The 25,741-nt window shown below is 43.1% G+C and overlaps 1 protein-coding gene across 7 annotated transcripts in view; it reads left to right on the top strand.

Annotated features, from left to right (window-relative positions):
• Positions 1-25,741, top strand: part of TIAM2 (TIAM Rac1 associated GEF 2) — a 262,449-nt gene that overhangs the window by 66,940 nt on the left and 169,768 nt on the right. The gene's annotated exons all lie outside the window — the stretch shown is intronic.

Raw genomic sequence — 25,741 nt, 5'->3', positions numbered from 1 at the left:
TCTGTTTGGTAGTAAGCTATTAAAATTATTGTAAATTTATAGAATATTTTGCTATCTGATAGGGCAAATGCTCTCATGTTATTCTTGTTTTTTTTTCCCTTCAAAATATTTTTTCTTGGTATTTTCTACAAAGTTAGCCATCCAGATGAACTTTAGAATCAGTCACATCATTTTAAAAATCTATTTGCGACTGCACTGAATGTATAGTAATTTAAGAGAATTGACCGCCTATGATTTGAATCTTCCTACCAAGGGACATAGATTGTCTCAGAATTTTTTAAATTTTCTTAATGTCCTTTAGTAAAATTTTAATAGGTTTTTATTATAGATATTATGCATTCTCACTAATTTCTAGTTATTTAGTAATTTTTGCGGGTGATGGAACAAGGATTTTTCCCCTCACTTTTTAAGTGGTTATTACTCATATGTATCAGAAGCCTACTCATCTTGTCTATTCACTGTACGGTCCCCTTACTGAACTTGCTTAATAATTCCAACACATTTTCAGCTGACTATCTTTGATTTTCTAGGCTGACATCATATCATCCATTAAAGTAGGAATAGTAATTGTTCCTCATTTCTCAGCTATTGCATTAGGGTTCATGAAAGGAATTGATAGCCTTTCCATCTTTTTCTACACTCAGGAACTGCATGTAACATATGGATTTGCTGCTCTTTGGAAGTCTCATAGTTACCACCCATACAAGCAAGTGGGGGTGAAGTGATTTTTATATTACTCTACAATAACTTTCTAAAAGTTACACAGCTTGAGAAAGGAGGGAGAGCAATGGGGGTGCAGCTGGAGAGGGATGATGAAAGATCGGGGATGGGACATGAGGCAGGTCCTGATCAAGAGGGAGAAGTTGAGCAATTTGGAAAGAGATTAGCTGATAAAATCATGTTTCTAAGGAGCCTTTGGGAGATTGGCTGTAATACACAAGTAGAGAGATGGTCCAGGGGTAAGAGGACCCCCTCTTACCTCTCCCCTCCCATCTCCCACTCCTCACTCCCCCTTCCCGCCCACCACCCCCCCCCCCACCCCCCGCACCCCACCTGGTGCTAGAACTTCTTTGAATGTCATTATTTCATGTAGAGGAGAAAATCCACAACATCCACTTTATCCCTCAGCTACAGCCAACTTGCGATGAATCTTAGGGTCTTTTTCCTAGAAAACAAGGAAGCAGATTAGGGTGTTAAAATGGAACCTCCTTCTGTTGGTAAGAACTTGATTTTCAAAACTGTTGTGATGGCTGCTCACATTTTGTTACTAATCACATTTTGATTCCCTGAAGAGATTAATGTGGCCAGCTGTAAGAAGGATTTAGCTGATGATCTCTGCTTTTATCCTGCGTCCGAGTCCCAGGTCTCCTGTACTGTCCATCCACTGCTCAGTTGGACGCAGTGGATACTACTGGGAATGCTCGTCGAGCCATGATTTCATCAGATTCATCACGTGATTGTGGATGAGTGTTTTAGCTAATTTGCCCTCACTTCTGTGGAATAATACTCATTTGTAAGTCTTGGAAGAAAGCTGTTTTTCTATAAGCGTGGACATTAGATTTTGGATTCCGCTGTTTACTATGAATGTTTTGGATAAGTGCAGCCCTGGGCTTATGTCTCAACCAGGGAGATTCCGTGGTTCCAAATAATGAGATCAAACCTCTCATTTCAGTGAGTTTACTGTGTTTAGATCAAGATCTGTGCTGTCTCTTGTTAGAAGACCTGGGAAATAGTAAGTAAAGACGTCTCTGGCATGGTAATGATGTCTAATAGACTGCCATAAGTTTTAAAAGTTGAGAATGCATTCATGGTTTTGGGAAAGTGAGCTCCCCTGAGGGTCTTTGTCCTCCCCGACTATTGTTATTTCCCTTTGTCATACATGGCTAAGAGTTTTCATGAAATGCCAAGCAGTTGGTATTCACAGGACACCTTCTAACACATTTAACCCTTTGACAGTGTGCTGGAAATTCCAGTGTGAAAATGCACATTTATAAATTCTTCCCGTTGTTAACTAAGTTAGCTGATTAAAGGTGTTACTTAATTGTTCTGTTTTATTTCGTCATTTTATTTAATTAATTAATTAATTAATTTTATTTTTTATAAATTTATTTATTTATTTAATTTATTTTTGGCTGCGTTGGGTCTTCGTTGCTGCGCACAGCCTCTCTCTAGTTGCGGCGAGCGGGGGCTACTCTCCCGTTGCGGTGCACGGGCTTCTCATTGTGGTGGCTTCTCTTGTTGTGGAGCACGGGCTCTAGGCACCCAGGCTTCAGTAGTTGTGGCACGTGGGCTTCAGTAGTTGTGGCTCGCGGGCTCTAGAGCTCAGGCTCAGTAGTTGTGGTGCACAGGCTTAGTTGCTCTGCGGCATGTGGGATCTTCCTGGGGCAGGGCTTGAGCCCGTGTCCCTTGCATTGGCAGGTGGATTCTTAACCACCGCGCCACCAGGGAAGCCCTCGTCGTTTTAAAAAGACTAAATACATATGTGCATCTGTATGTGTTAGGTATATATTAGGATTAGTCAAGTCAAATCCAACTGTATCTTTGTAAATAATTCAGTCACTGTTGCTGATATTTTAAATAATTTTTTTCTATCTTATCGTTTGTCTCCAGTTGGTTTTTTTTTTTTTAAATTAGCTGTCTCAAATTACAGAAGAGTTTTTGTTTTCGAGAATGAAGAGATCGTTCATCTGGATATTATCGTAGCTTTCTGGCCTCTTAAAATTAAGAAACTGCAGAGCGTATATTTAAATAAAAAGAACTAAATATCAGATTTCTGTGTCATAGACTTAAAAATTAAAACACAGTTTTGTTAATTTGAATTATCTTATTCACTTTTTTTACTTCTGGGTGGAGTTGAGAGAAAGAAAATTCCTAGGAACAAATATCATATTATATATTTAATTTGAAGGATCTATGAAAAGTTATTTTAATTTGTATTTTTTTTAAAAAATTTATTTATTTATTTATTTATTTATGGCTGTGTTGGGTCTTCGTTTCTGTGCGAGGGCTTTCTCTAGTTGTGGCAAGCGGGGGCCACTCTTCATCGCGGTGCGCGGGCCTCTCACTATCGCGGCCTCTCTTGTTGCGGAGCACAAGCTCCAGACGCGCAGGCTCAGTAGTTGTGGCTCATGGGCCCAGTTGCTCCACGGCATGTGGGATCTTCCCAGACCAGGGCTCGAACCCGTGTCCCCTCCCCTGCATTAGCAGGCAGATTCTTAACCACTGCGCCACCAGGGAAGCCCTTAATTTGTATTTTGAAGGTGTGTAAGGGGAGACCAGGGGCTATATTAATCGAGGTAGAAAATTCACTGCTCTTGTAAATACTGCAGAGGACAGAAGAGTCTCTAAAAATATAGAATATACTTTATAGCCTATAGAATAGAAGATCTGTGGGGGAAATACCTGTGATTCAGTGAGGTTTCGCTAATGTGAGAGAGGAAATTATGTTTAGGTAGAACAATTTAAGCCATTTTTGCCAACATGTTTTCCTAACTGCCTCTGTGTTTTCTCCTTGTACACAATGTGTCTTAAGCCTGTGTGAACCTGCTTTTCTGTGGACAGGAATTAAAGCTTGGAAAGATTATGTTGTGATCCTTTCTCCACCACCCACTCACCATGTGGTCCATGAAATGGACCACTCAGTTTCCATTTGAAAAATGCAGATGCTGACAGTAATCTATGTCACGTGTGGCATTAATCGTTAAATCTCTGTTTACACACAAACGAGATTAAATGGAGAATTGAGGCATCTGCCGAAATAATTTAGGGAGAATCCTTTGAGAATGAGATTTTTTTCTTCATCTCTGCATTTCTTCATCTTCTTGGGACGCAGGAGATTTTATTTTTAATATTTGTGTTTTATATAGACTAAAGGAATTTTTGGCACATAAAAGAATCATTTTCCCTAATATTTCCTGTCATTACATTTAAAGAAAGCTATATGTTAAGTTATTGTAGTTTGAAATTCCGGGACCGTAGTTCATTTGCATTTCCTCTCTGTGTTGGCACTCTTGTCAGTGTGTGAGTGTTACATTGTATATTAAACACACATTTGTTTAAACCGGTTTTGATTTTCCTTCTTTCCAGGTCTTTCAGTTCCCTTACTGGACATTGGGAATAGGATAATACGGCTGGGTCCCATTTTTTTTTTTTTAAATAAATTTATTTATGTATTTATTTTTTTTTGGCTGCGTTGGGTCTTTGTTGCTGCGCGTGGGCTTTCTCTAGTTGTGGTGAGCGGGGGCTACTCTTCGTTGCGGTGTGCAGGCTTCTCATTGCGATGGCTTCTCTTTTTGTGGAGCACGGGCTCTAGGCGCGCGGGCTTCAGTAGTTGTGGCACGCGGGCTCAGTAGTTGCAGCTCACAGGTTCTAGAGCACAGGCTCAGTAGTTGTGGCTCACCGGCTTAGTTGCTCCGTGGCATGTGGGATCTTCCCAGACCAGGGCTCGAACCCGTGTCCCCTACATTGGCAGGTGGATTCTTAACCACTGCGCCACCAGGGAAGTCCCATGGGTCCCATTTTTGAGTACACGTGTATTCACTGCCGCAACGGTGGCCTCAGGATGTCTGCGGCACTGCCTAAGCCCTACTTGAATGCAGCCCCAAAAGACCAAGTATCATGTTGTTACCCCGTACCACTTCTTTGGTCTTTCAGGAGCTGTGGCTAAGTTTTATACTACCTAATTCCCTCAGGGCAACTGGCTTCTCCCTCCAAGGCAATAGTTAAAAAGATAAAATATAGCCTTATGCTTTTGAGCGACATTATATGTGGCTTAAAATATCCATTTTATTTTATGATATTCCCTAATCTTGTAATTGGTGTAGCCCCTTGGTTCTGAAATCCCGAATAGAAGCCCAGCAAGTGTTTCAAGTTTAAAGATAACAAAGAAGTTAAAGACTAGACTTCCCTGGTGGCGCAGTGGTTAAGAATCTGCCTGCCAACGCAGGGGACACGGCTGCGATCCCTGGTCTGGGAAGATTCCCACATGCCGCAGAGCAACTAAGCCTGTGCGCCACAACTACTGAGCCTGCACTCTAGAGCCCGTGTGCCACAACTACTGAAGCCCACACGCTCCAGCACCCGCGTGCCACAACTACTGGATCCTGCGCGCTCTAGGGCCTGCGTGCTGCAACTACTGAAGCCCGTGCGCCTAGAGCCCGTGCTCCACAGCAAGAGAAGCCACTGCAATGAGAAGCCCGTGCACCGCAGTTGAAGACCCAGCATAGCCAAAAAAAATAAATAAAATAAAATTTAAAAATTTAAAAATAAATAAATAAATAAAAATTAAAAGAGAGTAGAAAGTCTTAGCTTCTTATTTAAAAAAAGGAACTGTGCCGGATATGAGTTATACTCAGAAGAAGAAATTTTGTACAGGAGATGTTCTTGTGCATCTTTCTCAGAGCAGCTCTGTCTGCTTCCTTGAACACTCTTGTCTCTTGCCCCTTCTTGAAGCATCTTCTGCAATTGACTTCTGGGCCAGCCCCTTTCTCTTGGCTTTTTTCTTTCTTTGCTCATCATTCCTTTCCTGCTTCCTTCAGATTCTCCTTCCTCTTCTCACTGTCAAATTGATGTTCTCCCTAGGGAGCCATCCCGGATCCTCTGCAGTGGATAACCATATTTTTGCCCAACTTCAACTACCACTTATACATGTCCATTACTGCCCAGTTAATACGCCTCTAGTTGGGACCTCTCTTCGGGGTCCAGTGATTTTAGCTTCCAGCTGGATATCTTCATTTGGCTGTTTGCTACACTCCTACAAATCAGTGCATCAGAAAAATGAAAAAAGCTGCTTTGCCTCAGAGTTCCTTTTTTCATGGAGCTTCTGCTTCAGAGCATATGAGAGTCTCCATTTTCTGTAGAATGGGAACAATAAAATACATAATTCAAATTTAATCATGAGCCTGAAATGATACGAAGAGCTTGGCACCATACCTGGCATGTATTGGGTCCTAAGTAAACTGAATATTGCCGTCTTTCCTTTCCCTGTGGTCATAAAACTCAGCAATTATCTTTTTCCAATGAGTAAGACTTTAAAATTTCTCTGGGTTTCTATTGTCCTGAAAAAAAAAAAAAAAAAATTCCAGCCCACTTCTGTTACCAACAACTAAATATTCTTTTCCCCTAATGTTGTAGGTCAGCGTGAATAGTTTTCTCTTTGTTCTTCAGGGTTTGTTTCTGAGTCCTTACTTCTTCTGTATCCATTACTGTTCTGCATCTTTATCTGAAGCTATGGTTGGCTGGGTCTTTGTTCTCTATCCTGTTTTTACAATACCTAGCTGGTCCTAAGGAATTCTTTGTTTCTTCATTTTTACTTTTAGGAAAAAAGAGGCAATCTTTTTCTCCAGTCATAGGAGAAAAGAGCTTGATTTGGAGAATTTTCTCTCTTGCTGAATTACTAACTGAAGAGCACTTAAAAAACCTTTTCCTTAAAATATAGAGGGCACAAATCATAGTGGGGAGCTTGGTGAATTTTTCCAAAGTGAACATGCCCATGCAGTATGGATCACAGTAAATTTAGGAAAAGTCTAATTGCTCCAGGCTTTGTTAAGCCTTCTTCCCCCCCGTCATCCTTCAGATTACCCACCTGTTGTGAGAAGCATTTCAGCCCCTGGTGCCCTCTGACCCACCATCTGCCAGCTGGTTCTGTGTGGACCGGGTTTTGCCTGCCCTGCCCTCCCTCTCTTATCCCTGAGATGGGAAGTTTGGGGTTAAAGGGACAGGCTCTTTGTTCTTAATGCCGCCTGCATTTGAGTAGATGGCAAAAAGGGAGAGACGTCCACTTTCCCTTCAACAGTTGTCCCCTGTGGCCAGCTGGGGATGGGATGCGAAGGCAGAGACAATGCTGAGTGAAACCCAGGCCGACTGCATTTTTCCTTTGCTTTCTTCTCTATTCAACATAGTATTGCAGATAATGAATGACACAGCAGTGCTAAAGTAAGAAGCTAGTGTGAAAAAAACCACGGTGTTTATGTAATCATAAATAATCTTAATAGATTAAAAAACCTAGACTTAGACTTTGGAAAGTGAAGGGTAAACGGGAGTGTGATGAATGGTTAGAGGAGGGTTATATGTTCTATAGAGCAGAGGTCAGGAGGAAATGGACTTAAATCAAGGCAGAGGGATTTAGGTTACGTGATGAAGAACTTCCTGTGGGAGGGGCTCTGTGAGGTGTGTGTTTCGTTGTCTCCTGGGTAGATGGGGGTGTGTTTACGGCAGCCACTGTCAAGAGTTGCAGTTGACCTTCCTCTCATTCTCATTCTTTCCTTACTATGTAGTTTCCTAGATATGATCAAAGATACCAGTACTTTTTACTGCCATTCATTTAATGAGAAGAAATGGAGTATTCAGGCATTCTGGTATGAATTGGAGATTTTTCAGAAGTGATGTGCTCAGTATTGTCAGACTACAGGCATGAGTTTACATCCCAGCTTCACTACTTAGTAGTTGCAGGACCGACCGTGAAAAAGGATTGTTTGGAAGACTTAGGAGATAATGTATCTGAAGGACTTCATAAATTGCATAGTGTTGGAACTAGAGTGAGCTGTTAGACTTCCAGTAGAATTTCCACTTGTGTGTTGACCTCACATCTTTTCTACCTTCTCTTTGGCTTCCAGACCTCCTTGTCTCTAGTGCTGCTTGGGGCACTGGGGTAGAAAGATCTTAGTAGTGTCCTGCTGTTTGTTCTAGTTTTCAGTGCTGTGCCCTGGAAGGTAATGCTGGTTGAGGTGAAGGGGGAGCTCTGAGAGGTAGGCAGGTTTTACATTCTTGGAGAGTAAGGAAGTTTTTGAGAAACTGTAGATTTAGAAAAGGAGGCTAGAGGTGAAAAACAAATCTGGGAAACATAAACAGGCTGCAGGATCATGTAGGTGTGGAGCACCTCAATAAATCTTTTTCAGATTTAATGGATATGTGTTTATAAAGTTGTGTTCCGTTGTGTTTCTACTTGAAAAACGTACAAATGCTTCATCCATACCTGGGTGTGAGCTGTATTCTTCACAGCAGCAGAGCGCGGGGAAATGCAGCAGCCAATAGGTTCCTGGAAGGTGTTTAAGATAAAATTTCCTCTGGTTAGTTTTTCTCTTAATATAAGTGCCTGTTAGACTTGACCTGTTACTTCTGTTAAATAAAGTTTGTACGTTGCATTAAAAAAAAAAAATCGTGGATTCTCAAACTGCCCTGGGGCAGGGCAGTGGGTCAGGCTGAGCGCCGCGCCACTTCTGCACCAAACAACACCCTGGTTCCCTTACCAAAGGTAAGAGAGGCTGCTAGCCTCTCGGTGTCTGCACGGCCAGGGCCTGTCTTAGGGCCAGCGGCATCCTTGTCCCCGCCGTGAGGGTGATGACTTCAGGAACGGGACGGCCAACTCCAGCTCCTGTGACCCTGACTCACTTCCTGCTGTGAGTCAGGAGCGGTGGTGTGGGTCTCCATTCCCACCTTGGCCCCATCTTCAGGAGGCCTGACCCTGGTGCTGTTGGGCCTCCTTCAGCAGTTTGTCCCTGGGCGGCATAGGTTGTAATCTTTGTCTTGATGCCAAAGCAAGTTGCTTCTGCCTTGGATAGATTATCAGATTTGTTTTCAGTGATCTTATCTCGTTTTGAATCTTAAAGTATGGCCTATAATAAAGTCACATTTTGTTTTGGTTGTTGGCCTTAACAACATAAATGTATTTTCTCTCTGTTCTGGAGGCTGGAAGTCCAAGATCAAGGTGCTGGTGGGGCTGGTTTCATCTGAGGCTCCTCTCCTTGGCTTGCAGACGGCCGCCTTCTTGCCCCCTCCTCACATGGTCATCCCTCCATATAGGCGCAGCCTGGTGTCTCTCTGTGTGTCCTGAGCTCTTCTTTCTTTTCTTTTTTTTTTTCTTTGAATCACATTTTACTAAATTCAGCTCATTGTCTACAACAGGCATACAACATAATTAACTATTCAGTTCTGCATAATAGAGTACTTCAAAGTCTGAAATGGAAATTTAAAAACGGAAAGAAATATAAGCATTGTATCTTGATAAGATAATTTGTGAAAGGGTAACTATATTAGTTATCTATTGCTGTGTAACCAATTACCAGTTATTCTCTCACAGTTTCTGTGGGTCTGGAACGTGGCCAGCATTGCTGGGAGCCTCTGGTTCAAGTCTGTTGGCCAGAGATGCTGTCATCTCAGATCTCAATTGGGGTAGGACCTGCTTCCAGGTTCACTCATATGGTTGCTGGCAATTATAATCATATTTTAAATGATGTAGGAAATTTGTCTCTATTTAGAAATTCTGATGTAAAGTGGGTACTCATTTATAATTTTATATAAATCTGCAGTTTGATGTTGGGATTTGCTCAAAGATGGCTATACTTAAAAAAAACTTTATTGAGGTATATGGGTATACTTAAAAAAAAAAGATATGATTTTAATTCTGATCTTATTGAAGCCAATGAGAAGGAAAACCTATGTTCCCGACTACTTACTCTCATGTAATTATAGCCTTCATTGTACCTTAGCATTTTTAAACTGAATAAATTAAGATATCTTGATTCCTAAGCTTTGTTTTTTTTTTGGCTGAACCTCCCAGCTTGTGGGATCATAGTTCCCAAACAGGGCTTGAACCCGGGCCCTCGGCAGTGAAAGTGCTGAGTCCTAACCACTGGACCTCCAGGGAATTCCGCCCTCAGCATTTTATATTTGTCATGTTAAATATTTGAAACAATTGACTTTTTTTTTTTTTTTTGGCTGCGCAGTGCAGCGTGCGGGATCTTAGTTCCCCAACCAGGGATCGAACCTGTGCCCCCTGCATTAGGCATGCGGAGTCTTAACCACTGGACTGCCAGGGAAGTCCCCCAAAGTTGACTCTTTTTTTTTTTTTTTTAATGAAATACCAATCGGGCTGCTTTTGTTTTTTTTTGTATCGATTGATTGATTGATTGATTGATTGATTGATTGCTGTGTTAGGTCTTCGTTTCTGTGCGAGGGCTTTCTCTTGTTGCGGCAAGCGGGGGCCACTCTTCATCGCGGTGCGCGGACCTCTCACTATTGCGGTTTCTCTGGTTGCGGAGCACAGGCTCCAGACGCGCAGGCTCAGTAATTGTGGCTCACGGGCCCAGCCGCTCCGCGGCATGTGGGATCTTCCCAGACCAGGGCTCGAACCCGTGTCCCCTGCATTGGCAGGCAGATTCTCAACCACTGCGCCACCAGAGAAGCCCTTGACTCATTTTGAAAGATAGAATTTAGAGTGTGGATTCTCAAACTGCTCTTCTCTGGAAAGATGGTGTCGGTCATGTGGATAAGGCTGTTTCTCCCCCCTTTTCTCATGCACTCAGTATACAAGACCCAGTTTCACATACTATCATGTTACACATTTACAGGTTTCATTTACAAAGATATATATAAAATCTTCTATTATATATGTAATATATATAATCTATAATCTATACAATCTTAAATATGTATTGACTATACATAACCCTCTATTATATATTATGTATATTACTTTCTTCAATTATATATAATATATAATCTTCCATTATATAATATATAATGTATCATATTGTCTATTTCTCCTATATATATGTAATCTGTTATATAGAATATAAAATATTGTATATAATCTTCTATTTATGTATGACGTTTATAATCTTCTATTATATATAACATATGTATAATCTTCCAATCTGAAATATAAGCTCATGAGAAGCAGATGTCATAAATCACTTTCATACCCTGTACCACTCTGAACAGTAAGTTAAGGTTCGTGGTTATTTCTCAGCAAACACTTAGAAATTTGATTGCCATTGATCTGGGGGATGAACATCGTATTTCTCAGCTGTAGGTAACTGGGGGAAATTGGATGCAGGCTGTCCTGGGCTTAGAAATGCTCAGGAGCAGTCAGGCCACCATGTACCCTGAGTTCCCACATCTACAGATTCAGGGCCTCCACGTGGCACACCTCTGGGGGCACTGCTCACGTTTGCTCCTCCTGCACCCCCCTCGACCCTACACAGAAGGATTAGAGTGCATAAAGTGGGCATGCTACGTAAGGTGACAAGAACGTTCTCTTCTGTGTTGTCACCTCCAGCTGCAGTTCCCTCCTGGGGGCTGCTTCTGGAGGTGAGGACCTCCTGCTGGGCTCTGTACGGTGCCCTTCACTTCACTTAGAGGTGCCTCTTTCCACGGACTGTAATGAGATTGGAACGGAGCACCGTTTCTGGTGTTTCTGTTGTCTGTGTTTGTGTAGTTTTTTCCCTTTATGAAAAAGCCTTGGTTTGGGTGACTGAGCTGTCTTGCTTTATTATTTTGAAGTTTCCCTTCTGTTTTCTGGAAAACCCTTCATGATGCTGCTTCTAAACGGGTCTAATGGTGATCCTTGGGCTCTTCCAGTGGTCTGTGAGCCCAGGAGGAAATCGTCCAGGCTGGGCGTGGAACTCAGGACAGTCCAGTTCATTAGAGAAGCGCTTGGAAAGAATGAGGCGAACAGCTATAGGGAGCCATAGTAAGTGATGTCTTAGTTTGGGCTGCGACCGAAATGCCATAACTGGGTGGCTTACAGGACATTTATTTTACGCAGTTCTGAAGGCTGGGCAGTCCAAGATCAAAGCACCAGCAGATTCTGAGTCTGGTGAGAGCCTGCTTCCTGGTCCGTAGACAGCCCTCTTCTCACTGTGTCCTCACATGAGGCTGAGAGTTCTCTGGAACCTCTTTTATAAGAGTGCTAATTCCATTCGTGAGGGCTCCATCCTCATGACCTATCCACCTGCCAAAGGCCCAGCCTCCTAATTCCATCACGTTGGGGCCTGGGATTTCAGCATATGAATTGGGGGGGCCCACAGATGTTCATTCATTCATGAATTTGCACTGGCTCCCCCAAATTCATGTCCTTCTCACCTGCATAATACATTCATTCATCTCAATAGTTCCAAAAGTTTTATCTCATTCCAGCATCAACGTTAGAATCTAAGTCCAAATCTCATCTAAATAGCATGTAAGTCAGATATGAGTGAGACTCAAGGTACCATTCATGCTGAGGCAAATTCCTCTTCAGCTGTGAGCCTGTGAAACCAAACAAGTTTTCTGCTTCCCAAACATAATGGTGGGACAGGCAAAGGTAGACATTCCCATTCCAAAGGGAGAAATAGGAAGGGTGAAAGGGTGACAAGTCCCATGTCTTCCAACAGGGCAAACAACATTCAACCTTAAGGCTGGAGACTAATCCTCTTTGACTTGATGCTCTGCCTTCCAGGTCACTGGGGTGGTAACGTCACCACAATGGCTTGGCAAGATGGCTTTGCAGTGGCTCTCTGTTGGGGCCCTAAGGCGCTCCAGGCTGGGGTCTCATGCCCACAGCTCTCCTGGGCTGAGATAGTGGCCCCCCGGCTCCAGCCAGCCCTGTCCTTTGGTATGTAGGTGGAGGAGGCCATGTTTTCCTCTTTCACCCTGGGCCCCTGCTCTTAGGGCCTGTGCTGGGAGTGGAAGCTCTGATGACCTCTGAATTGCCTTTGAGGAAGTTCTCCCACTATCTTGAAAGGATTGATCCTAGAATCTCCTTATCAGAGGGCAACTTGGCCACTCCCTCAATATTCTCACTTTTTACAATGTGGATAGGCTGAGAATTTCCCAAATCTCTAAGTTCTTCTTCCTTTCTGCTTAATGATTACATATTTAAGTCATTTCTCTCTTCTCGCCTTTTACTGGAAGCTGTCAGAAGGAGCCAAGATGCATCTTCAACACTTTGCTTAGAAATTGCTTCAGCTAAATGTCCCAATTTTGTTGCTCGCAAGTTCAACCTTCCACAAAACACTGGAACACAAACATAATTCAGCCATTTTCTTTGTCATTTTATAATAAGGATTGCCTTTGCTCACTTCCATCTGAGATCACATCAGAATGACTTTTACTGTTCATATTTCTATCAACATTCTGTTTGTGATGATTTAAGTAGTCTGTCAGAAGACAGAAGCTTTCTGTCTTGGTCTTGGGGGGTGGCAGTGGGAGGGTGGGAGAGAGAGGTCCAAAATATTGAGCAAAAAACTGTCCCCCTGGACAAAGGACTTGAAAATGTACAAATGGCCAACAAGCGCATAAAAAGATGCTCAACATCACTAGTCATTAGGGAAATGCAAATCAAAACCACAATGAGATACCATTTCACACTCATCAGGATAGCTATTACCAAAAAATTCCCCCAAACCCAAAACAGAACACCAGAAAATAGCAAGTGTTGGCAAAGATGTGGAGAATTTGGAAACCTTGTACACTGTCGCTGGGAATGTAAAATGGTGCAGTTGCTATGGAGTAGCATTACTGTGGAGTAGCATTACTGTGTAATCGAGCAACTCCACTTCTGGGTATACACCCCAAAGAATCGCAAGCAGGGAGTCAAACAGGTATCTGTGTGCCCACATTCATAGCAGTGTTGTTCACAGCAGCCAAAAGGTAGAAGCAAACCAACTGTCCATGGACAGATAAATGGATAAACAAAATGTGGTATATACATACAATGGAATTTTATTCAGCCTTAAAAAAGAAGGAAATTCTGACATTTGCTGTAAGATGGATGAACCTTGAAGACATTATGCTCAGTGAAATAAGCCAGTCACAAGAAGACGAACACTGTATGAGTTCACTCATACGAGGTGCCTAGAATAGTCAAATTCGTAGAGACGGAAAGTAGAAGGACGGTTGGTTGGTGCTGGGAGGAGTGGAAGTTACAGTCTAGCGGGCAGAGCGTTTAGATGAAATGAGTTCTGGAGACGGTTGCTGGTGATGATTGCACAGCAGGGTGTGTGTGCTTAATGCCACTGAGCTGTGTGCTTAATCATGGTTAAAATGGCAAGTTTTATGTTCTGTATAATTTCCCACAATTTAAAAAAAAATCATAAAAAAGAAGCCATGTTCCCCTGTGCACTGTTTACCATGGGGAGTTCAATTGACATACGCTGAGGTTTCAATTTAAGAATAATGTTCTGGTCAGTCCTATGAGAAAGCTGCAATCACCAGAATTGTGTTTTCATCCTCTTTAGCAATAATCAAGCTCCTCTCTTTTCTCTGCCCTCCCTCCCAACCTGAGAAGTAAGATAGTCCTTGAAGTCTTACCTGGGCCATGTCTGGAAGACGAATCCTGATGGCCATGGTGGTGTCCTGAAGAGTGTGCTACTTTTTTTGTCTCCCTTGAGACAAGGGAGCAGCTGCCTCCTTAGCAGGGTTAAACTGCAGGCAGGGTCCCATCGGTCATCCTACGTAAGCAGGGAACCTGAGGATGTCAGTGACCTTTTTAGTTGACTCATCCAGAAGTTTCTTTAATTAGAGAGTTGTAATAGTCTCCCTCCCGTGTCTCATTTGCAGAAGCTGCTGGATAACGAAGTGAGGACTGTGAGGAGAGGGCTGTAGGTCCAGGGAAATCCACGTTTTGTTGGACCTCAAGCTCATACAATTTGAGGTTCTCCTTAAGAAAAAGAATACAAACGAGATCTTTCTTCTGTAACTTCTACAAGAATACTTGTGAACATATTTTGGGGCCCTTCCCAGGGTTTTAGAAGGAGCCCTGAAGCTTAAGCTTCATTCGTTTAATGTAACTTGTCTTTGTTCCGGAATACAGTAGGGAGTGCCCCGAGAAAACGGTTTACCTCCTCTGAGCTTTATTCCCCGGAAGCAAAAAGATTTGGAAAGATGTGTTACATCCAGAAGACGGACAAGTAACTAGGAAGCCCCTGGGGACGGAAAACGTTTTACGCAGTTTAAACTCACCCCGGTCCACGTTTAATTTAACCATTTCCCCAGACTTCAATTTGACGACCATTTGTACTGTAATTTAGTATCGCAAAGTAACCTTTGACCAAAACCAATTAACTTTGAATTTCTTGCCTAGACTGTTGCCTGATAAAATTTTAGAGGCACTTTCTGAGGAATTGTATAAAATTTCCATGATAATTATGACCTTGAGGTATTCTTGTGTCAAAGAAGATGCATACTCTTCTCTGTCTGGTAATTACTTTCCCATCTTTCCCCCCACCCCCCTCTGATTAGTCTTCATATCTGTTCCGTACTTAGATAAATACTTCATCAATCAGAGATTAGAATAATCTCATTACCTCTGGGAATTCCTCACTGCCACTCAGACCTTTAATGGAGCTGTTAGGGAGCCTTTGTCATTGAAAACTTGTCTTAGTGACCAGATGGGCTAACTGGAGGCAACTTGCACAAACGTCAGGCAAGAAGACATTTAATGAGGCTTAACGCGTGCGGAGGAAGCGAGAGGGGGGTCCTGGGTTTCTTGTTGTTGCGTTGTGTTACCTTCAGTAATAGCATAATTTCTTCTTTTTTTAAATAAGAGAAATGGAACTTTCAGAAGTAAAACAATATGTGTTTATTTCATATCATGAAAATGAAAATGAAGGCAAAATATCAAAGCATGCCCCACGCTCTTTTTTGTGGCAGAATTCATTATCCTGAGGGAGCACAGGCCTTGTAATGCGGGACAGGGTGAGGCCAGCCGCCACTCAGGCTTCTCAACTCGGCCAGATCCCTCCTTTTTAAGATGTAGATTTCAGTGTCCAGATTGCCCATTGTTCAAATGCCAATTGGGCGCTGGGGTATATTTGCCAAATTCATTTTCACTTCTTGGACAAAGCTGGAATTTGAATCCAAAATTAAAGGTGAAAACCAAATTGGTCTAAGCCAATTAAACCCCATTATCATTCAAGTGGGGCTTTTATCCTGTTTCTGGCCATTTGAATGATAGAAAATGGTTCAAAAAAATTGTCCCTCCGCCCATCCCCAGACTTGAGGGAAACTTTCTAAAACTTGTTCATGTTTGTGGTGAATTGAAGGCTGCTTTGCTTATTTTAGTCTCTGGAAAAATGAAATGAAAAGGAGTTCAAAATCTGTGAAGAATGGCAGTCCTTTCCATGGGTCTGAATGTAGCCAGATGATTTTTGGCTTGATCCTGTATTCCAAAGAAAAGGGAGTGGTTGAAAAAATGATGTTGAGAATTTGTAAAACAGGGAGGGTTTTGTGTTGTTCTGAGTTTTAGTGTGATCAGTGGAAGAAGGAAGAATTTTAAGAAGGAATAATGCAGGCTAAAAAATAGTTTGCATGTTCATTTCACAGCTTGGCTTTGGTCATGACTGTTTTCATAGGAGTGTCTAAAATGCATAAACTTCATTACCAGCAAATACTTGGTATATAGACATTCTCTCGTCTAAATTCTTATAACACTTCGGTGAAAATATGAACAATAAGGTTTGTTTTAAAATTAACTTCTTCACAATTTTCCCTTCTTCATCTGAGATATCCGTATTGCTTGTGTGATGGTAGTCCCAATTAGGGCAGCTTAGAAACTTTTATTTTTTTTTTTTATTTTTTATTTTTTTTTAGAAACTTTTATTTTTAGCATGAGAGGAAAATAAGTGGTGTGCTGGCCCCAGGTTGCTTTCAAATAAATTAACAAATAGTCTCAGTTAAAACAGTTTTGTATGGGAATTTGTTCCCTCACCCTGGCAGATTGGCCAGAAGCCAGTGTTACAGCTTTATTCTGCTTTTTCATAGACTTTTTATCTACAGTGTTTGTTCCTTTAGGGAGAGGAAAGTCTTTTCCTGCGGCTTCCCTGTGGGTGTGGGCTCCCTGCACCCATCCTGTTGCAGGCAGCTGCCCTGCCCCCGCCTCCTGCCTGTCCAGGGCTTGGTCCACGTGGCAGGTGGGACTCCCAGCTCATCCCTTAGCAGCTGCCTCCTTAGCAGGGTTAAACTGCAGGCAGGATCCCATCGGTCATCCTATGTTAGCAGGGAACCTGAGGATGTCAGTGACCTTTTTAGTTCACTCATCCTGTAGTTTCTTTAATTAGAGAGTTGTAATAGTAATAATTAGATTTTGTGATCCCCTGCTAAGTACCAGTGGCTGTATCAGGGTTCTTCACCTGCGTGATTTTACTTCCGCCTCATAATGTTACGGGGGAAGCATTGTTATCTACATTGTGCAAGTGAGGAAGGCGCGACTCCAGGAGGAGAGAGAGACCTACTCAGAGTCACGTGGATGGCAAGGGGCAGAAAGTGGATTTAACACCAGGTTTTGCTGACTGCTCTCCCCGCGCCCTCTGCTGCCTTCCGCAGAGCTAGAGGGGCTTTTAGAGACCTTCTTGTCTAGTGATCTCAGCACTGGCTGCACATCCGAGTCACCTGGAGAATTTAAAACGAAGACACCATTGGTCTCATCCCTGGAGTCTCGGGGGTGGGTCTCAGGAGCTCCCGGGGTGACTCCCTGCGCAGCCAGCAGGCTCTCGCTGGTCTAGTCTGACTCCCTCAGCTTTCAGAGGAATCTGAAGCCCAGCAGTTTCTTCCAGGCCAGTCAGCTAGTTAGTTCCAAGCCAGGACCTGAGCCTAGATCTTCTGACCTCCTTGGTCTCTTCTTACTGTTCTCATTCCAAATCCTGGATAGAGTCTGCATACAGGAAACATCATGTGAGAGGCTTCTTGGCCTAGAGGGTGCATGCCACTGTGTACTTGAGGGGCATGGCTTGCTTTTGAAGGATTACAGAAAATCAGATGGCTGTAATAGCATCTTGTGAATATCAGTTGAAATGCTAATAGGTAACAATAAATGGGAAGCAGGCCTTAAATTATATCTCTTAGTTCCACCTGCTGTAACAGAATACCACAGACTGGGTGGCTTAATGACATTTATTTCTCACAGCTCTGAAGGCTGGAAGTCCAAGAACAAGGTGCCAGCAGATCTGGTGTCTAGTGAGAGCCCACTTCCTGGTTCACAGATGGCTGCCTTCTTTCTGTGTCTTCACTTGGTAGAAAAGAGGGAGAACAAGGTCTCTGGTCTCTTCTTATAAGGGCACTGTACCCGTCATAGGGGCTCCACTCTCATGACCTTATCTAAACCTAAGCATCTCCCAGAGGTTCCACCTTCTAATACCGTCACATTGGACGGGGAGTAGGGGTTCAACATGATTTTTTGGGGGGAGGGGGGCACAAACATTCGGTCCATAGCAATTCCTATACATGCACGTAAGTATGATGTTGCCAGGAACAGTTTAGGTTTGTATGACTCTTCCTGCTTGCTAAATTGTTTGCATTTATAGTATCAGCCACATAACCAGGGAGAGTTGCGAGAAGGTGGGTCTGTGACTATCTCCGTTTTCTAGAGAAGCCATATAAGAGTTACAAGTCCTGTGCAATCACACAGATTGTTCCTAGAGCCAAGACCAGAAGCGAGGTGTTCTCATTCATGGTTTGGTTCTCTTGCAGGTGAACCACACGGTCATCTTTGATTTCTAAAGTGCGTGGTACGGCCATGTGGCCCAGCCCCTTGGGTGCGAAGAGGCTCGTGGGTGATGTTGCATTCACATAATTGGGCTGTTTTTCATTCATCCACTGGGAATGCTCGGGGGCCCTTTCGGTGTGGTGGCTCATGTCTTTGATCAGCTGGGGGAGACTTTCTTCACACTCTCATTTCCCCCCTGCCTTACTGTCTTGTTTAGCTGCTTCTGAAACTCATCTCGAATGGGTGTCGGACCTCAGGATGTATTATCCCTGTCTCTTAACTTTTTGTTTTGCTCTGTGATGTTTTTCGATATTATCTTCCAGCTCACAGCTTTGGTATTAGTGTGATTGGTTTTATTTCTCAAATCCATTGAAGTTTCTTTATACCAATCATTTTAAATTTATTTTTCTCTCTTTCTCTTCTGGAGAGTTCTTTTTCTCAGATTGCTGCTTTTTCATAGCAGCTGGTCTTGCTTTATTTTAGGACACAATATTATTTCAAACCTCTCCTAAGATACTGATTAGAATTTTTTTTTTTAAAGTTTTCTTCTGTCCCACAAATTATGTTTTCTCTGGGGCCAGTTGTTCTGTGTGTTCATTATGACCCTTTTCTTTCACATGCGGAGTTTTCTTCAAATTCCTTGTGATCCTCACTTGTTGGTTTGCTTTAAGGAATGAAGACCTCCATTGATAAGCTGGGAGTGTTGGCTTTGATCTTCTCTGCAGTTGTAGAGACAGCTTTCAAAATAAGCCTTCTGTAAGTAGCCTGCGACCCCCTCCTTCTCTACATAATTGTCAGAGAAGGGGGGGGGGTGCCTCTAAGTGCATCTGACCCCTTTGGGGAGCTGCCTTTTCAGGTGTGGAGATGCCAAACTACCCTGAACTCCTCTTCAACGTGCACACTGGGATTTTCCCCAGGTTTAGTGCCCAGTTTCTCGGTTTTAGCCAATGGGTCCAACCCTCTGCTGTGACTCCCAGCCTTAAAAGTTCTGTTTTTGTGGGAGAGAAGAGGGGAGGGAGATGGCTGGGGAAGGGCCTGGAGGGCTTGGGGCTTCTGCACTTTGTTCTTTATTCATCTCCCCTGGGACACCCCATGCCCACTCCACTCCTGCCCCTTATCTTTGACTCCTCCGCCCCGTCCCCCTTCCCTCCCCACCCCGCCGACTCCCGCGAAGGAAAGCTTTCACCTCCAGAAGCACAGCTGGCTTCTTTTCCTGTTTCCAGCTTTGCTGTTTCTAGTCTTGAATTTCCCCCCCTGTGGTTCTAGCGCTAGCCTGGGAGGGTAGCAGCCTCTATGCCCTGTCTGCAGTCTAGAGCTGCCAGGTGGACAGACCCGGAGGATGTGAGTGCACGGGGTCTGCTCACACACTGTTCTCAAGTGTTTCTGCTTCTCTGGGAGCTTCCCCTGGATACCCCTGTGCCTCTCGGCAGGGACAGTCTCCTCTTCTGTGTGGCAGTCCCCCCCCCCCCCCCCCGCCCCCATTGCCACTGCCACCAGGATTTGGATTTGTTACTGTGGCTTATTCTTGTTGGAAACTCACGGTGAGCTAGCGATGGCAGTAGGCTTGTAGGGGTCTGTGAAATGCATCTAGAAAGAGATTTTTTGGTCAGATCTGTGAAGACGTGTGTTTGGGGTAAGGAAGGGAGAGGGCAAGAGTGGCGGTGATGCTGAGTTCCGATTTGGTCTGGGGTTGGGGTACACAGTATCTTCTCTCCTTTTTTAATCCATCCGCCTCTTCCCCATGCCGTTTGTTCCTCTCAGCAATTCCTTGTCCCAGATTCGCCCCGGAGGCAGCAGGCTCTGGTTGTCCAGCCCCCAAAGATCTTTCTGCCCCCCCACCCCCAACCTGAGCTTAATGAGGAAAAAAAATCCTAACGCCACACCACCTCGTGCGCCTCCTCCTCTTCTTCTGTCTTCTCACAAGCCCCGGAGAAGCCCATGAGATGGGAGACACATGGTATAAAGAGAGTGGTTAGTGAAGGAAGGTGCTTTCCCTTCCAAGGCAGAGTAGGAGAGCTGTGTGAGGACACAGATTCTCCCCCGGTGCTTTCTCTCCATTTGGTCAGCGAGGAAAGTAAAAGCGACACACAGGTGAACATTGCAGGTCAATACAATCTCAGTGCTAATGACCGAGTCCCGTAGAACTGAATGGCAAACACTGGCATTAGGCTGGCTAAGCCGGGATGATTCAAAAATTCTGATTTTGCGATCTGCTGCTGTCCTTTGTAATGAGAGAGGATATTTGGAGTAGACCGTGCACAGAGAAGAATAGAGCAAAGGAATGAACAAGGCTGCAAGGAGAAAAGCACGGCCCGAAAGGAAGAGGAAGAAGTAAGAGAAGGGAAGATGTGAGGGCAGGTGTGTTTGGGATGACGGACTCAGAAAACAGCCCAGCGTGGCAGGGTTGGAGGCCGGAGGATGCAGGGGTTGGCACTGGCAAGGCAGGCTCGGAAGGCCCTGATGTCTCTGGGAAGGTAGCATAAGGACTGTGGGAGAGTTTTGGCTGAATTGCTCTAGAATATTTTTATAGCGTGGTAAATGGCACAACAAACAAACAAGCTCAGTGTGTGCTTGAGCAGAAACCGCTCTTGAAATCCTCCATCCACTCGTTGAAAGAGCCCATGGCACCTTGTCTGAGCTCAGAACCAGAGGCTGCGTGATCATGCTGACAGGGTGCCGAATGCACCTGCGAACTCGGAGCAAGGCCTTCCATCACTTTGAGCTTGCAGATCCTGGCCGTGGAGTCCAGGAGTGCATTTCTGCCATCATTGTCCTGGGCGAGGGAACCCGGAGATGGTTTCCAGGGTGGAGCCTGGGAGGCAGTGTGTTTTCACAAAAGGCTGCTTCTACAAATAGTTCATTTCATACCTAGACTTTGTTGAAATCTTAAAAAAAAAGTTAGATAATGGAATATCACTTTGTTTAGTCTCCGTGTTTTCCTAATTTGTGCCCACTTAGTTGCCAAGCTTGCTCATTAGCGATGCGTCATTAGTGCTGTAATTATTGTTAGATTTGGCTGTGTCTGGAAAGTTCGTCTGACTTTACTTGCAGCAAAGTCTTGGCATGTCTGTTGCATTAGCAGCAGCTAACCTTGTTCTGAGAGTACGTTTTAACCACCTATTGTAACCCCCAGTTTTATAACTGGTTCACTGATCAGAATAGTTCTAATTTGAAGTAATAGCAGTCCTTAAAAAGAGAGCAAGAACTTAAAAAAATTTGGTATAAACATTTGTTTGGAAAGCAAATTTGAATGATTGACTTCAGGGCAAACAAGATACTTTCATTTCAAATTGTCTTTTTAACTTACAAAAAAAATCTGGTTTGTCAGAAAATTATGTGGTAGTTGTAGGAAAATACATGTTTTAAATATATGTCATGATAAGAGAAATAACACTGTGATGAGTGTCTTATTTAGGTAAAAGCTGAGTAGTTTTTGGTAGTTTTAGCAGTCACACTTTTTCAACGCACTGCTTCACTCTCTGTAACTGAAGCAAATGGTCTCCAGTGGAGAATAAGAAGACTGGCGCTTCTGGATGCCAAAGACAAGAGTCTGGAGGAAAGACCCCAGTGAGGGTACAGGTCCACAGTGGAAAGGGAGAGCTTTCCAGAGGCCCTGCACCCCGGGGAGTAAGATCCCATTTGGACTTCTCCATTGGTGCTGGTGATGGAGCACATGTTACGTGCTGGTTTGTTATTTTTAATCCTCTTACCAATTAAAGTTTGGTTTTATTCTCCACATTTATTTTACTTAGAGAAGGAAAGAATCTTAGTAACTTGCCCAAGGGCAAAAACGCACTATTAATAACAAGTAAGCCAAAAAACCCCCCCAAAAAATAAAAACCAAAAAAATAACCAAGCCAGGATGGAGACCTTAGTCCACCTGGTTCCAAAGCACGCATTCTTTCTACTAAACCACTGTGTTTCCTGGATGTCTACTGGCAAGGTATTCTTGGCCTAAAATGCCCTCTTTTCAGCTATGGGTCTTTTTTTTTTTAAAGCAATATTTATTTGTTTATTTATTTATGGCTGCGTTGGGTTTTTGTTGCTGCGCGTGGGCTTTCTCTAGTTGCGGCGAGCGGGGGCTACTCTTCGTTGTGGTGTGCGGGCTTCTCATTGCGGTGGCTTCTCGTTGCGGAGCATGGGCTCTAGACGCGCGGGCTTCAGTAGTGTGGCTCGCGGGCTCTAGAGCTCAGGCTCAGTAGTTGTGGCACACAGGCTTAGTTGCTCCGTGGCATGTGAGATCTTCCCAGGCCAGGGCTTGAACCCGTGTCCCTTGCGTTGGCAGGCGGATTCTTAACCACTGCGCCACCAGGGAAGCCCTAAATACTCTATCTTCTGACTCTGCTTAAGAAACAGTAAATTTTCGAAGGATTATGGAATCGATGGTGTGATATACAGCACAGGAATATCTTCATTCTCCACAATCTGCCTAACCATAAATTCTCTGATAAAAGTAAATCTTAGGAAATATTCTGTTAATTCCATAAATGCGGGATTACGTTTGTTTTGTTGACTGCTGTAAATTTAGCATCTAACAGAATATAGCAGAGTATATCCTGATATTACTGCAAATTCATCTCAATCTTCTGTACCTTTTATGGTATAATAGAATAAAAATGTGTTGTTACCATGACATTGGGCATCCAAAGCATTGAAACATTAAGGAAATATTATTTACATTTAGAAAGGAAATATTTAGTTCAGGTGATAAGAATACGATATATTTATCAAGATATTACTCTGAAGCTTGCACACAAAGAGGGAGAGAGAGCACAAATATGGTAAAATGGTGATACTTGGAGAAAGTGGATATCCAGATGAGGGGCGTGTGGGAGTTCTTAAACTCTTTTTACAACTTTTATGTAGGCTTGAAACTATTTCAAAATAAATACTACAAAAACATATTATATATTTTGTCATTAGTGAAACACAAGTTTGACAGTGTTTACGGATAAAAAATGATTATCCTTTTTCTCAGTGATTTAGAAACAAGGGGAATTCCTTTGAGAGTTGAACTAGAAAACAGTTCATGACACATCAGAGCAGAGATGTGCAGAGTCACCTGATAGAGAGGCCTGCAAGATCTGGGTATATAACCTAACACTGTTCATACGTCTAATGAACTTGGAACGTTTCTGTTTCCTTGGCCAGGAATTATTGGGGAGGTTGAATATATCAACTCTTTTAGCCTGATGGCATTGTATTTTCATTTTATCCAGCTAACCCCACTTCTTTTGTGTCCAAGTTCAACAAACCCTCCTGATGGTGATTTGCCATCCTGTGTTTATCTGCTGGGTGGGTCCCGCTGGTGCAGATGCCCTGGTGTGCTGGAGAGTTACGTCTTCCATCATCAGTTAGAACAGCGGTCCCCAACGTTTTTGGCACCCGGGACCGGTTTTGTGGAAGACAGCTTTTCCACGGATGGGGCAGGGGGATGGATGCTTCAGGTCGTAAAGTGAGCGATGGGGAGTGGCAGATGAAGCTTTGCTCGCTAGCCCGCTGCCCACCTCCTGCTGTGCGGCCCGGTTCCTAACAGGTTGCGGACTGCTACGGGTCCCTGGCCCAGCGGTTGGGGACCCCTGAGTTAGAAGGCTGACTGTCTCCGTGAGCTTGGCTATGAGGTTCCTCCCCTGGGCTGCACTCCCACTCTCCATGTACTGCTGCGATTTGTCCTCTGGTCCTTCTCTTCTTCTAAGCTACAGCCATCCTCTGGTCTGTGGGGAATTCACTAAGATGATGGGGTCCAGGGAGGCCTCTGGGTGAAAGCCAGTTGACCTTTCCTGATGATATTCTGATATTATTGCATGTCTGTTCCTTTTGACTTACACAACCAAGACTTAACATTCAAGGGGAAAAGAAAGAATGAGAAGCTGAGTAATGAAGGAAGATAGTATTCAGATACACCAGTTTCTCTCTTTTCATCAGCTACCGTGCTGTCTGTGGATAGTAGGAAGTGAATAAATTAACTTAAAAACTGGCCTTTGACAGGTGAAATCACAGGGACAGACAACATGAGATTCACAGAAAAACAATTTTCTCTGAAGAGTAGCTCATGGTCATAAATTACAAACAATGTGAAGAAAGAATCCACTCTGAAGAGGCAGAAGAAACAACCATTAATAGTATTTGTATGGGAAGAACTTAGGATACTAAAAAAGTCTGAAAGGAATTATGAAATAAGTACATGAAAGTTAATTAAGGTTGAGAATAAAAGTAATAGTACACCATGAAATGAGCATGGATTTATTTGAAAAGCAACCAGATGGAACTTGTAGAAATACAATGAACTTACTGCAATTAAAAACTCAGTAGACAGTAGCAGAGTAGGCAAAGCTGAAGAGAAAACTAGGAAATGTAAAGAGAGATTGGAGTTGATTACCCCAAATGTAGCACAGAGCAATAAAGAGATTGAAAACATGCAAGATATTGAGAGACATGCAGGATAGAATAAGGTCCAATGCGGCTAACAGGAGTCTAGAAGAAGAGAATAAAATTGGAAAGAGCCGGTATTCAAAAAGATAATAGCAGATAATCTTTTCAGAACCAACAAAGGAGACATCGTTATATTGGGAGAATCACACTGAATCATGGGCAGGAAATACAAAATCGAATTTATGTGTAAGTTATATGAAACTTTAGAACTCCAGAGTCGAAGAGAAACATCTTAAGAGACTCAGGTAGAAAAGATAGATTATCTACAAAGACAGTATAAGAGAGGGCAGAAGATCACGTGGATATCTATACCCGTTTAAATTGTCACTTAAGAGTTGAGGGAAAAACATTTTCAGACTCACAGGGGAGGAGATTACCACCCACAGACCTAAAGGAGAAAATTGAAATTGAAAAAAAGGAAGAAATGGAATGTCAGAAGCCATGATGAACAAAGACTTCGGGAAACATGTATACATTTTTATAAGCATCAGATTGTAAAAAAAAAAAAAGAAAATTTACTAATCTTGGGGTGATTAAAACAGTTTGATGTAAAATACCAGACGACAACATGGAAGATGGGAATGAAGGTATTGGAGCTAAAGTGTTTTAAAATCTGTGTATGGTTTAGAGGAGGATAAACCTACTGATTGTTTTCAGACATTAAATAAAATAAATGTGTGAAAACTTTGAAAATACTGCCTTTCCAAGTTCTTTTTCTGCTGAATAGTAAGTATAACAGTTATACTAAGCAAATTTGTTGTATATGGCCTTAAGGTAGTTTTTGTAAATCAGTATTAAAAGCAAGTATCATTTAAAATATATCACCCAATGAAAATTTGTTTTTTTTTTTTTTATAAATTTATTTATTTTTGGCTGTGTTGGGTCTTTGTTGCTGTGCGCGGGCTTTCTCTAGTTGCGGTGAGCAGAGGCTACTCTTCGTTGCGGTGCGTGGGCTTCTCATTGCGGTGGCTTCTCTTGTTGCGGAGCACGGGCTCTAGGCACGCGGGCTCAGTAGTTGTGGCTCACGGGCTCAGTAGTTGTGGCTCACGGGCTCTAGAGCGCAGGCTC

This window comes from Balaenoptera physalus, assembly GCF_965194825.1.
Source record: "Balaenoptera physalus genome assembly, chromosome: 9".
NCBI lineage: Eukaryota > Metazoa > Chordata > Mammalia > Artiodactyla > Balaenopteridae > Balaenoptera > Balaenoptera physalus.
The sequence above is the reverse complement of the archived record's forward strand: the minus strand, read 5'-3'. Positions and strand labels throughout refer to the sequence as shown.